Consider the following 13,823-nt stretch of genomic DNA (forward strand, 5'->3'; position numbering starts at 1 on the left):
GGGACGGAAAGTCATTGCATACATGGAATGAACGCATTCTGTAGCCATTTAGTAAGTTTCTCTAAAGTAAGGCTAGTCAGAAGAGTGTATTCCTCTTCATTTGAAAGATTTCAAGATGAGAGAATACCCTTTATTGATGTTTGGCCAGAGAATCAGTCCGCTCTTCTAAAATTGTAGACTAAAACTGTGAAGAAACTGATACACAAGAATTATCAAAAACTTGGTTCTGATGTAAACAAATGAAAACTTTCCAATGCAAAAGCTAAAATATTTAATAAGAAAAACAGTCACCACTCTTGCAAGATTAAGGGTGCAATGATTTCAATGTGTTTCAACCAAATTTGCTTCCTTTTCGTTGTATGTCATAACACTGATGCTGTTTTCTAGGATTTCTTGGTAAAGAGCTGTAAAAAGCTGCTGTTCTTTGTTATATTCAGATTTCCATTGTTGCTGTTTAATTCTTTTATATGTCTTAGTATTTACAAAGAAAAGATCAACTGCAGTGAGCATGTTTCTCCATTTTCCTTGTTCTCTCCTGGGTACCTATTAAAACCATCAAGATATCAACTTTTATATATGAGAGGCAAAGGAAGTTCATGGAGATGGTTATATCTTTAACGGGTGTCAAAGCATTAGGGTGGATGTTTTCTTAAAAGTTTTGACCATCAGAATCTGAGGCCCTGTTACTTTTCATGGGGGGGGGGGGGAATAAAACACATCCCAGTTTGAATCACAGGTGTTATGAAATGAGTTAAGTGCTTATCATTCATTTTTTTCAAATCCCTAGTTAACTAGCTATGTATGCATATTGGCATTGGAGAATAGGGGCAGTTTGAAAGGATACATCCGTTCTCATCCACAGCTCTTCTGTTATGTGTAGACCCTCCAGCCCTCTCCCACAAGGGTCCTGCCCCACAAGATACTGTCCTTTTCATGACCTGAGGTAAAGTGGTATGGTCACTGCTGAAGCTATTTTCCCAGCTAAGCTTTCTAACCTAAAGAAGCAACTACAATGGTGAAGATTTTAGGCACAATAAGTAGAACTGGAGTCATAACTGGCCCATAGGAAAATGTAGGTGATAATCACCTGTAGTCCACTTAATACTTCAATGTGGGCAACAGGTGATAAAACCGCCTGTGTTGGGTGATCCCTCTCAAGTCTCTGGTCTTCCTTTCATTAAAAGTGTTAGATCCTGGAACCCCAGGTAGGAGTAAACCTCTAGTGCCAAAAAAAGTCTGATGTCTAATCATATAATAGCTCAAGTTTTTCATGTCTTTTATCAATCCCTCATACAGCTGCCAGGTAAGAAATGCTCATATTTTACAAACCCTTGGAATACTAATCATCTTTAAACTTCGTGAGTTAAGAATGGTTGTGTCGTACACTTGTGCAAATTCAGAGAATCTATCATGGAATGCAGTGTGCATGCACTTGTATATTCTCATGTGCATGTTTCATTTAAAGTGATGTTCAGTGTTTTTATATCCATTTTGTATGTATTTGAATTATAATTTAAAATACATACACATATTGTGCTCTAAACAAAAGAGTCACATGTAACAGAAGTTATATTAATCTGATGTCTGAACACTAGTGCTATTTCTGTTGGTGACTAATTAGGTAACTCAAAGTAAATGCCTTTGATATTTTGGGACTCCTGCAATGCAGGAGACACAGGTTCAATCCCTGGGTCAGAAAGATCCCCTGGAGAAGGAAATGGCACCCCACTCCAGTATTCTTGCCTGGAGAATTCCATGGACAGAGCAGCCTGGCAGGCTACTATACAGTCCATGGAATCGCAAAGAGTTGGACACAACTTAGTGACTAACACACATGCATACTTGGGCCTCAGTTTTCTCATCTAAAATGATGATAGATAACTTAAAGGATATATTCTAAAGTAATACTGCTCTAAAGTTATATTGTTTTATATGTTTTTAAAGAAATGGTTTATGGGGAAAAGACTGTATAGTTGATGAGATCTAATTTTTGTAGTTGACATAGAGTTATTCAAACCTGAAGAAAAATTTCACTCCAACCTAGTCTCAAAATGTACCCTATATCTGATATAGTCTTACTTATTTAATAATATTAGTGGTTCCCATTCTTTTAAGTGGACATTATCAAGCGATTGATGATTAGCTATGTGTTCATTTGGAAGACTAACTTGTTTTTTAACTTCTTAATTTTGTTATTTTGATTATTTGAAATAAAATATCCTTACCCACTAGGTAACAGATGGAGCTAGGTCTCAATGGGACTCTGAAATTCAGAATTACTTATGCAGTATTGCAGGAATTCCCTTGTGGTGTTGGGAAGAGTTGTTGAGTGGGGAATTGAATCCCGAACTATGTGTTATGAAGGACAAATAGCATATAAGACCTGGCTCCTACTCTTGAGGAATGTGAAACCTTTTTGGAAGTCTAGACACATACCATGTGACAACTGAGAGGTGAAGACAATAAGTGTTGAAGAACTGAGAGATATCCCTGTGGGCTGAGTTGGATTGGATTGTCCTAGAAAGGCTTTGTGAGAAGCTGAGGCCCTCAGCTAACTTTGAACACAGTAGTTTAGATTTGTGTTGTGGGCAGGGAAATATTTCAGATCAAAAGCCCACAGAATTGTAAATTTTTCAGAGAATAACCTGTGTTGAGAAATGTCATATATCAAAATAAAAAGTCTTTGCTTCGAGTCCAGTCCCATGCTTTTTGAGCTCCTTTCCCCTTAATTATATGCTGACTTTATAATATATGAAGAGGAGGCTGCAAGTGAATGACTTAGAATGATTGTTAAAATATAATCAGGCTGCTATTTTCTCAGTTACACAAGAGGTCATATGATCACTCACAGCCACAGCTGTGGAAGAGAAGTAAATAAAATGAAAGAATTGGAGACAGAAGGAAGCTCTAGCTCTGGGACATTCTGGTTTTCTGTTGAAGGTGGAAATGGATTGTCATTTGGAAAATCAAGGGCTCTATCACTGACAAGTTTAGAAAGGTTGCATAGTCATAGAAATGCCCATAAGCTAATGAGAATTCATGTAACCAGTATGGTTTTCTGAAGCAAATGGAAGTTTCTTGAACTGAATAGGAATCATGTCAGACTCTGCTCTCAAACAGCCAATGACTATGCAAGTCTCTTTCCCTAATACACTTGGAAAGAGGTGATTGATTTGGCCATGATTTACCCACTTTGGGCTTTCCTGATAGCTCACTTGGTAAAGAATCTGCCTGCAATGCAGGAGACCCCTGTTCCCTTTCTGGGTCGGGAAGATCCACTGGAGAAGGGATAGGCTGCCCACCCACTCCAGTATTCTTGGGTTTCCCTTGTGGCTCCGCTGGTAAAGAATCTGCCTGCAATGCAGGAGACCTGGGTTCAATCCCTGGGTTGGGAAGATCGCTGGAGAAGGGAAAGGCTACCCACTCCAGTATTCTGGCCTAGAGAATTCCATGGACTATAGTCCATGGGCTTGCAAGAGTTGGACACAACTGAACAATTTTCACTTCACTTTTTTTACCCACTTTGACATAGGAGCACATTTAAATTTGAAAGTCTCTCAGTTGCTGTAGACTCAGATGATGTTCACTGTATACTTTGTATCACTTAGAGGGCACTGTTCCTGTATTTCTTGCCATCCAAGTTCCTTCCAGGTTATTACCTTGGCCTTTCTAATAGCCAAGAATTCCACGAGTAGAACTGCTTTATTACCTATCCTAAATTCTAAGGACTTGGTTTACATCATCCAATGAAATGTTTCTTAATTTTCTACCATGAAATTGAGATTAATTTCTAGAATATATTATCACAGGAAATCACTTTCTAAAACTAAACTTTTCTGTATGGAAATAATGAAGTTGTAGGATCAGATTCAGTTTTACAAAACAGAGAAGGCTCTCTTAGAAATAATTTCTCCAAAAAGTTCAAGTAGGACTTCCATAAATTTTTGTGGAATAATCTAGACTATTAAAGGAAGTTAAAGATATTATACAATTAGGATTGTCTCAAGAGAACAACAATACAGATGGAAACTCTTACCTTCCTCCCCCATAATGCCCCAGAGGTAATTTTAGAAATAGAAGTTCAGTTATATTTATAATTCAACAAACATTTAGTGAGTAAATAACATGTGATATTCACTTTCCTATGGATGGACATGGAAGTAGAAATGGAAAATGGGCACATAATCAGTAACTGTGATAGATTATAATAATCACTCTAACAGAAATATGTACAAAGTATATGGGATTCCTCTACAGAAGAGGGGAGAGGAAGCTTAATTAATGGGATAATATCTTTGAATCATCAGAGATAAATGGATAGGAATTTTCTAAATTGTGGAGAGAAATGATTAGCCCAGAAGGGAAATAGAATGACCATAATATTGTGGTATAGATGTATTCTGTGCTGACCAGACCTGAAAATGCTAGAGGTGGGTAGAAAGATGGAGAAAAATCAGAGGTAAAGTAAGAAAGGTAGGTAGGCACTTTAAGTCAAAGAAAAACTTTCTGACATAATCTTATTTTAATGACTGTCTCCCAAAATGGTCAGAGGATCACACCCATATGTCAAACCAAACACAGAAAGACATAGAAAGAGACTGTTAAAATACAAACTCATGGGCCAGACTGCAGACCCCTTGAATCAGGATTGTAAGGCATATGTAGTGATTTCCTGAGATTGTAGAGCATATGTAGATTCTTGAAATCTGTAATTAACTACCCTATCTCACCTTCCACATGCCAGGTGACTCATTTCCATAGCAAAGTTTCAGGCAATAAAATTGACTCGTTATTTCTATATTCTTAGAGGAAGATATAAATAAAAAAAAGAAAATATTAAGAGTTAAAGATTTGGAAAAATAGGATAAAAGTAACATAATGTTCTTGAGAAAGTTGGTTTAAATTTCAGTTAAGCATAAAAATGATTTTCAAATAATGGTGGTTGTCAAATATAAAGAATTATAAGCTATTAAGTATGGCTTGAAGAAAAGGCATGAGACTATAAACATTTAAGGGGCCGCTTTGTGTCTTCCATCATCATGGATCAGTGCAAGGAGTTAATAAAGTTCAGAGCTAAGTTCTACAGATCCCAATTTGTGTCAAGGTAAGGGATGGAGACAATAGTGCAGAGCAGTATTTATTTCTGCTTGGTATTCTTTGGTAGAATCATTTGAGTACTTTTTAATTTTAATTAGGAGAACTCTTCCCTGGTGGCTCAGATGGTAAAGCATCTGCCTACAATGCGGGAGACCTGGGCTCAATTCCTGGGTTGGGAAGATCTCCTGGAGAAGGAAATGGCAACCCACTCCAGTATTCTTGCCTGGAAAACCCCGTGGACGGAGGAACCTGGTAGGCTACAGTCCATGGGGTCACAAAGAGTGGGACATGACTGAGCGACTTCACTTTCACTTTCTTTTCTATTGAAAAGAAATATGATGAATCAAGCTCTCAAGTCAATGTAGGGTCTATGGTCCAGGTGACTCAGTGGTAAAGAATACGCCTGTTCAATGCAAGGAGACATAGGACACACAGGTTTTATCCCTGGGTTGAGAGATCCCCTGGAGGAGAAAATGGCAACCCTTTCCAATATTCTTGCCTGGAGAATCCCATGGGAAGAGGAGCCTTGCAGGCTACAGTCCATAGGATCACAAAGACTAGGACATGACAGAGGGACAGAGCACATGTATTCCCATCATAACTAGAAAAATCAAGCTCTCATGCCAATGTAGTGCCTATGGTTTATGTTGAAAAATATTAATAACATAGGTATATATTTGAATCAACAAGATTTAGAAGTGCTCGTTTTTTTCTTCATGAACAGCCCACCAGTCTGTGTAGAAAGTTATACAAATATTCAAAGAAGAGAGAGACACTAGAGAGGTATTTTACATTTGACTAAGACAAGAGAATGAACCCTGCTCTGGGAGAATGTGAATCACAGCCAGGAGGGTCAGTTTTGGACTTAACCTTTTGATTGATTCCATATGGTTCTCCTGTTCCAGATTACTGGAATCTTCTCCATTTTTTCATTTGAGAATGTCTTTGTTTAGAAGTCAAGAAATGATAGAGAACCTTGCTTTTTCTTCATATTCATCTCTGAACTCTGTGCAATTGATAGCAATAACTGCTTTGGCAGAGCTGGAGATACTGTCACATTTTAGAAGCAGTTGACTGATGGGATGCCGGTGCCTACCATTAATTGAGAAAATTAGTTTGGGCATGTTAATATAAAAGAAAAAACTTTAATTCTTGCAAATTTTTTTAGCCAATGAAGTGTAGCTCTATCATTGGGTCTTTATTGCATCAATCTAGCCAAGCATCACCTTGGGTGGTTCTTAGAGATGTGCCAGGCAAAATTATTTTAAATTTACTTTAGAGCCTAGCATCTTACCTGAGTAAAAACGAAGCCAGAGAACAGTAACAGTTACATGATTTTGATGGCAAAGATCTGAAAAATAAGAGGTGATCACATTCTCTTAAGGTAGACACTAAAATTGTAAGCTAGGTATTGTTATTTGAAGTGAATTTGGAAACCAACTCTGTCTTTTATTGACTGGGTAATATTGACTGGGTAACATTCTTAATCTCTGAACTTTTGCTTTATAAAATGAAATATTACTACTACTTAGAGAAACAATAGGACAATTGCGTGTAGTAAATAATAATTGTTATTAAACCAGCTAAGATACAAGAGCTCAGTATATTTCATGCACTGTGCTAAGCATTTGAAAAGCACTTTACAATCTGCTTTCAAGTCATTCTGTGGAGGAGATACTGTTATCCCCATCAAAAATAGGAAAATGAGGTTCAGAGAATTTGAGTTACTTTCTGGGAGTCACAAAGTTAGTGGTTGATGTAGGGTAATGGTTTCAGGAAGCCTCCCTTGATCTTCTCCCCTAGCATGATGCATTCTCTCTGACATTCCTGACATGAAGTGCAGTGGAGGAACTCCTTTACTTATATATTTATATTCCTCAACTAGTCTATAGCTCCATAAGCATAGGAATGTATCTGAATATTCTTAATTTTGTCCCTGGTTTCTGGCACATTGAGCACATAATGTGTGCTTTCTAGGTTAGCTTCTTGGCCATTCTTTTTCCATTGTTATTAAGTTATTACACTGAGAAGTTCTAGTAAATGTTTGTGAAGTCTCTCATTCATTTATTCATGGAATATTCCCTGAATTATTCACTCACTTATTCCCATATAAAAGCACCTTACTCTATTTTAAATACTATATCTCAAAGCATATTGTTTACCTAAGATTTGGGGCCTAAAATCAGTTAATTTTTTCTTTAGCAAACTTAGTTTCTTTGTAATGTACTTTGTTAAGTTTTCTGACACATTTTGTAGACTTTTTTTTTTGAGGATTATGGTATGTAAACATAAAATTTCTTCCCAGATAGCTGAATTAGTCAAATTAATTATTTTAAATAAAAGGAATTTGAAATAAGGACCAAGAGATGTTACTGGTTCCTCCCACATGAAAGTTGTGATATATTAAAATGTTAATTATATTCTGGTATGAAATATGACTTTTTAATTAAGTATCCTAAATTATTAATTCCCAATAATAGTATTTATAATTCATGTGTTTTAATTAAATTTACATTCAGCTATATAGTAATGTGGGCTTCCCAGGTTGCGCTAGTGGTCAAGAACCTGCCTGCCAATGGAGGAGACATAAGAGACTCAGGCTTGATCTCTGGGTCAGGAAGATGCCCTGGAATAGGATATGGCAACCCACTCTAGTATTCTTGCCTGAAGAATCGCGTGGACAGAAGAGCCTGGCAGGCTGCAGTCCATAGGGTCACCAAGAGTCAGACATGGCTGAAATGACTTAGCACGCAGCACAGCACAATATGATAAAACATCCAAATAGTTATTTCTCACTAACATACACTGTCTGTGGGTGGTTCAGGGCTAGTATAGTGAAACAAGAGTTATCAAGAACCCAAACTCCTTATGACTTTACTTTTTTGTTCTATTTATTATGAGGTTTCCATTCTCAAATTTATCTTTTGGTCCAAGTTGACTGCAAAGTATTCATCCTTCCATTCCCCACAGGAAGAAGAAAAGAGGTGAGAGGGGAAAATAGTGTACTTCCTAGCTGTGTTAGCACTCTTTAAAATATTTTTCAGGAACATCTATATCCCTACCCAATTGATGTCTACTTACAACATATGATGAATCTGAAAAAAAAAGGAAGAATCAGGCATGGAGTGGCCATTCTTATCCATGTATACCTTCCATTCAGTGGAACACAAACTGGTTTCTGACTTCCAATAGAAGTCAGAATGTTTGACCCAGCTGAACCCCATTTTTCTCAAGTGTAAAGTGAAAACAATATTAGTATCTACTTTATTGTGTTGTTTTTAAGCTTAAATGTGTTAATGTGTACCACAGACTGAGTACAAGACCCAGAAAGTAGAAGTACCAGGTAAATGGGTCATTAATTTATTCTTCATTATCTTGTCTCTTCCAAAAGATGATGTTCTTTTTATCACGTAGGTGTCTTCTTGCTGTCTTTCATCATGTCTACCAATCAAGCCATTGGACATACAGTAGTGAACAACCAGCCAAAGTCTCTGTCCTCATAGAAATTGCATTTTTTTGGGGGGGGGGCAGTCATTGAGAGTCCTGGAGGAATCACTGCAGAGAGGTAATAGTTGAAGATATAGAAGGGAATGACTTCAACAGAGAAGTAAAGTAGTGATTCTCATATTTCAGTCTGTAGAAGAATCACATGAGTGTAGCAAATAAAATTGGAGAACCGTAGACTTTCCCTTCACTGTTCTGACACTCACATATGAGATCAGGAATCTGTATTCTGTTTCTAAACAGTCTGAATGCGGTTACTCATGGATCACACTTTGAAAAATACTAGTCTAAAAAGGAAGAAGGATTAAGGCTATGGGAAGAGATTACAAGGACTGGAAGTCAGTTTCAACCCTGTCTTAGAACTCATGGTTTGTTCCATCAAGCTATTCTAGTCTAGCCTCGTCTAAGTAATCCTTAGTTGTGAGAAGCTTGTTGTGGTTTCCTGTTGTATAGGACATTTGGCAAGCTCACTGGCATTGCCCCACTAGATGGTTGTATCCATTTCCTTTTCTCAGTAGTGACAAGTGTTTCTCTGACTGTGGCCGAGTATATCCTGGGTTGTGGGGGACAAAATTGCCCCAGATGAGAACCATAGGTCTGCTTGAACTCTTGATCTTGCACCTAGAATATGCATACTATTTAAAATCAAGCTTTTTATTTCTTCCCTCTGCAAGGTTGGAAGACAGCAGATTCCAGGTTCCAGATTCATTTACCAAACAACCATTCTAGCCTGGTATCAGGTTGTGAAGGTACACTTTTCTAGAAGCAAGACTCGTGAGAATCCATCACCATCATCCCCTAGCTGTAACCTTCATACACCTTTTAAAGGTCCCCATGTCTCTCCCTTCTTGGTTACCCCAAATATTCCTGGCTTAGAGATACAGGCATTTCTACTCTCAAAGGCAATTAAGGGCTCTGATAAGAATGTTTAAAAGAAAGTTAAGTAAAATGACTTCAGTTTCTCGCTTTTTACAAACAAGTGTATTGAGTTTAAAACAATTCAACTGTTTTTATAGCACCTTTTTTTTAAACGAAACATTTTCACATATCTTTACATATTACTTTCACTATTTTCTCTGTATACTTTTTAATCCTTTTATGATGAGCTAGATAATCAGTGCCTTTTTTAAACACAAGGAAAAAGTGATAATTTATAATTTTTCTTTAAAAATATTAAGAAATGCATCAGGCCAAAGGTCTCCTTGAAATTCAATTTACTGATATGTGTTCTTTGAGGTATTATTTATGATGAGTAACTCTGAAAGGCTGAAATTAGTGCTGGTGAGCCCTTGAAACTAAGCAACTTATAGGTAGACATTGAATATATTTTATAGTTTAGCATTAATTCTTTCTACAGAGAAGGTTGGAGAGCTGTAACAGGTGGTGACTTCAGATAAAACTGAGATCACTCTTTCTTTCAAAGCTGTTGCTGTAGTATATTTGAAATATTTACCCTGGCATTTTTTAGTGCATCAGGTAAAGAAATAATGAGGTAACCTTTACATCTTATAATAAATACTGAGGTGATTTAACTTTGTCAAAGGCTAGATTCACAGGGACTCCAAGTTAGAGATTGTGCCTTGAGGAAACTTTCATCTTAATATTAAGTATGATTTTCAGTAGGGGCAAGATACTGTATCAGACTCTCTCCAACTCTTTAATGTTTATCTTTGTTCACTGGTTAAAAGTTGTCATTTTCCTGGAAGTTCACAAAGTGCTTTTTTTTTTCCAAAGAAGTTTTCCAATTTCATAGATTTGAGTCTTGCTTTCAAAAGAACCACTAATATATTTTCTATGATTTTAGGCAATACTGTTATGCATTTCCAGTCTTTGAGGATACTTTGTCCTTTAATCTGTGGTTTTGAAAGTTTCTTGTATAGCTCAACCTCTTTTGCTAGAGAACAGACAATAAGTTGTCTATCCGTAGAGGTTCTTTGTTGGACCAAAGAAATAATATTTCCAGCTTTAGACTGAAGGGAACCCTCCAGTGCAGTGGCTGTATCTTCCCTAAAGTATTCACTCCAGGAGAGACAGATTATAAGGTTCCAAACCAGGTCAAGCCCTGGCAGGCACTTGTAAGGGGGTGTATCCTGGCTTCTCAGGGGAACCACCTTAAATGCCCTTTATTTCTTATTTTATTCAAAAATGATTGGAGCTGCAGTATGTTATTAAAAACAGGCACTGGGGAATAGAAATCATGCACTTAAATCCCTGGTAATTGTCTTATTAGCTGGCAAGTTACTTTTCTTTAAACCTCCATTCCCTCCTGTATCGAATAGTAAGGATAATGTGATGTATCATTGGGAGGGGTGAAGATCAAGTAATGGAAAATATTGGTGAGGATGCTCAATATGTATTGAATATGGAAAATATCCAAAGTACATTGACCCAATAAAGAGAGGTACTAGTCTACTTTTATCAATAGGCTGATCTTGCAGATCAGTTTAAGAGGCAGCCTGAACTATGAATCCATCACCCAACTGACTAAATACTGGGGATACATCCACCCAATGCTACTATGGCTTATGTGGTGCTAGCCTTTGTGGAGAACATGTCAATAAAGGGTCAGGAATTCTTGTTAATAAATAGCAAGAAGTCTAGTCCTGGAGACAAGACTTTCACATACGCATGAAGTGTTTGAAGACAAAGCAACAAATAACTAATTATTTTATTCTAGCAAGGAATGTAACAGGAATTGAATTGGAATCACCAAGGACAGCTCCATGGATACTCATATTGCAAGAACGGTTTATCTTTATTTCTTGGTTGACCTTTATCTTTTGGGGGATGCATTCTATAGCCAGTTTTTGGGTCTCCAATAGCAGGTTCCTCTGTTATAGTTATTTTGGGAATCATTTCCTGATCATTCTCTATAAATGGGGAAAATTAGATTGTAACTAGACCACCCCATCCATACTTCAGCCCTAGTCATGCCCACTGTCGTCAGATGGAAAAAGAAAGCTTATTCCTTTTGTAAGTACCTTGTCCTTATCCTGCTAAGGTTTATATTACCCTCACACTACCCTGGGCATCTGTTGAAATTGTCCTTCCTGTGCAGTTTCTTGGGCCTGAGATATTCAGGTGGTCAAGTAAGTTATGATGAAGATTTTAAAAGAACTCTCCAAAGGTACCCAAAAATTAAATATTAATCTTCTACTGTGACATACTTATTTAAAATTTAAAAAGCATTTCAAGTTTAATTTCTCACTCAGACCTCAATAACTGGTGAAAATATATTGGTATTAATAACCCCATTTTACAGTTGAAGAAATAGAAGCTTAGAGAGGTTACAAGGCTGTCATCATGAGCAACTAGCACAGCCAAGATGAGAGCCAGTTTCTATTTGTGCAGTTGTGCTATGTGCATTTAAGGATATTGCTTGTTCCTGCCTCACTTAGACATGTAGTTGAACAAGAAATACAGTATATAGTATGGGTCAGACAGTATTGATGCTGTGTTCTCAAAAACTGTGTCAACTTTACAACATATCATGGTGCCTACTGGGTGGAGAAGTAAAAGGCTTTTCTTAGAAATTTAGAATGAAAAATTGTTTTCTCATAAAGTTTGGATGAATAGAAAGTGATGTATGTGATTGCTACAAGGAAGGAGAATTAGGTGTTGTATTTGATCAAGTTTTCCTTGAACATGTAGATGACTTTTTGGTTGCTGGAAAGAAAATGAGTAAGTAGAAGATAATGTCCCTGTTCTGTGCCTAGTTCCTGTCTCATGTGAATCATGATTGCAAGATTGGAAGTTGGTATGACATTTTTTCCTTTATGGCTTAAGAAAATTCACCTCATTACTGCTTGGTCACATGATTCACACTTGTGAATAGTTAAAATCATAATTCAAACTGAGCTCCGAATAAATGGCTCCAATAGCCAGGAATACAGAATTCAGAGCAGGAAAACACTAACGTGGATTTGCCTGATTATGGAAAATTGTCTGTCATGTGTCACATGGGTGGCTTGAAGCTGAGTACTACCAGATATGAATTTGTGAACCCATGTTCACAAAGAACTTAATTTTTCTCTGTTTCCTCATATGTAAAGAATGGATGGTAATATATACATTTTGGAGATCATTTATTAAGACACCCAAACTATACCTAGCAAACAGCTCAGTGTTTACAGATGCTGGTGCTAATTATTGAGGGGGCTTCCCTGGTAGCTTAGATGGTAAAGAATCCACTTACAGTGCGGGAGACCTGGGTTCAGTCCTCGGGTTGGTAAGATTCCCCTGGAGAAGGGCATGGAAACTCCAGTATTCTTGCCTGGAGAATCCCCATGGACAGAAGAGCCTGGCAGGCTACAGTCCACAGGGTTGCAAAGAGTCAGACACGACTGAGTGACTAAGCACAGCACAGCAATTATTGTGGGAGGTGATACTTAAAGAAAGCTCAGTATTTTACACACAGAAAGCAGTAAACACAAAGAATTGAATCATGGATGTTTTCTGAGCAAAGATCCTGAAGCTCTACCACTGAGGGCACAGTGAGAGAGAGAGAGGTCATAAGTCTTTTATTGTAGATGGCTAACGTTATTTTCTATATTGTGTCCCTAAATTCCACTCCTCTACTAATGTTATGCCTCTGGGTACTCTTCCATAGAAGAAGAAACAGGTTGAAGGCTTGGCGAGTTGGATATTGGACTAGCTATTGTGCCCTAGCTTTGTGTCTTTGGACAAGCTTTGTGATTTCTTCTTCCCTCATCCAAAAAGTTGCAGTTATTTAACAACATTCAGGAAATATTTATGGAAGAACCATATGCCAGATACTGTTTTAAGTGTTTATGATATAGCTGGGGGTGAGGGACAATAAACCTATGAATAAAATATTTGCTGGATGGTGATATGTATATGAAAAAATATTAACATGGAAAGATGATAGCAAATTAAATGTCAAAGGTGAGTCAATGGAGTTGAAGTTTGGAAAGATGACTTTTCACCAAGATATTGATTATTTTGTTAAAGATCTGATAGAGTTTAGGGACCAAGCTTTTCAAGTATCTGGGGGAAGACCATTCTAGGAAGAGGGAAAATGTACAAAATCCCTGAAGGACAGGCATCACTGATCTGTCTGAGCAATAGCCAAGAGACCAATTTAGTAGTGGAGTGAACAAGAGAGAAATCAGAACTGTTGGGAACCAGATTTTATGACCCTTACGGTCACTTTGATAGCTTTGGATTTTACAAAGACTAAGATGAGGAACCGCTGGACAATG

General features: G+C 37.3%; 1 protein-coding gene across 17 annotated transcripts in view; it reads left to right on the plus strand.

Moving 5' to 3' along the window:
• The window catches only part of CTNNA2 (catenin alpha 2), a 1,291,223-nt gene that overhangs the window by 1,260,873 nt on the left and 16,527 nt on the right, over positions 1 to 13,823 (plus strand). The window lies entirely within an intron of this gene.

Source organism: Giraffa tippelskirchi, chromosome 4 (assembly GCF_054371585.1).
Source record: "Giraffa tippelskirchi isolate mGirTip1 chromosome 4, T2T-mGirTip1v1.2.pri, whole genome shotgun sequence".
Classification (NCBI taxonomy): domain Eukaryota; kingdom Metazoa; phylum Chordata; class Mammalia; order Artiodactyla; family Giraffidae; genus Giraffa; species Giraffa tippelskirchi.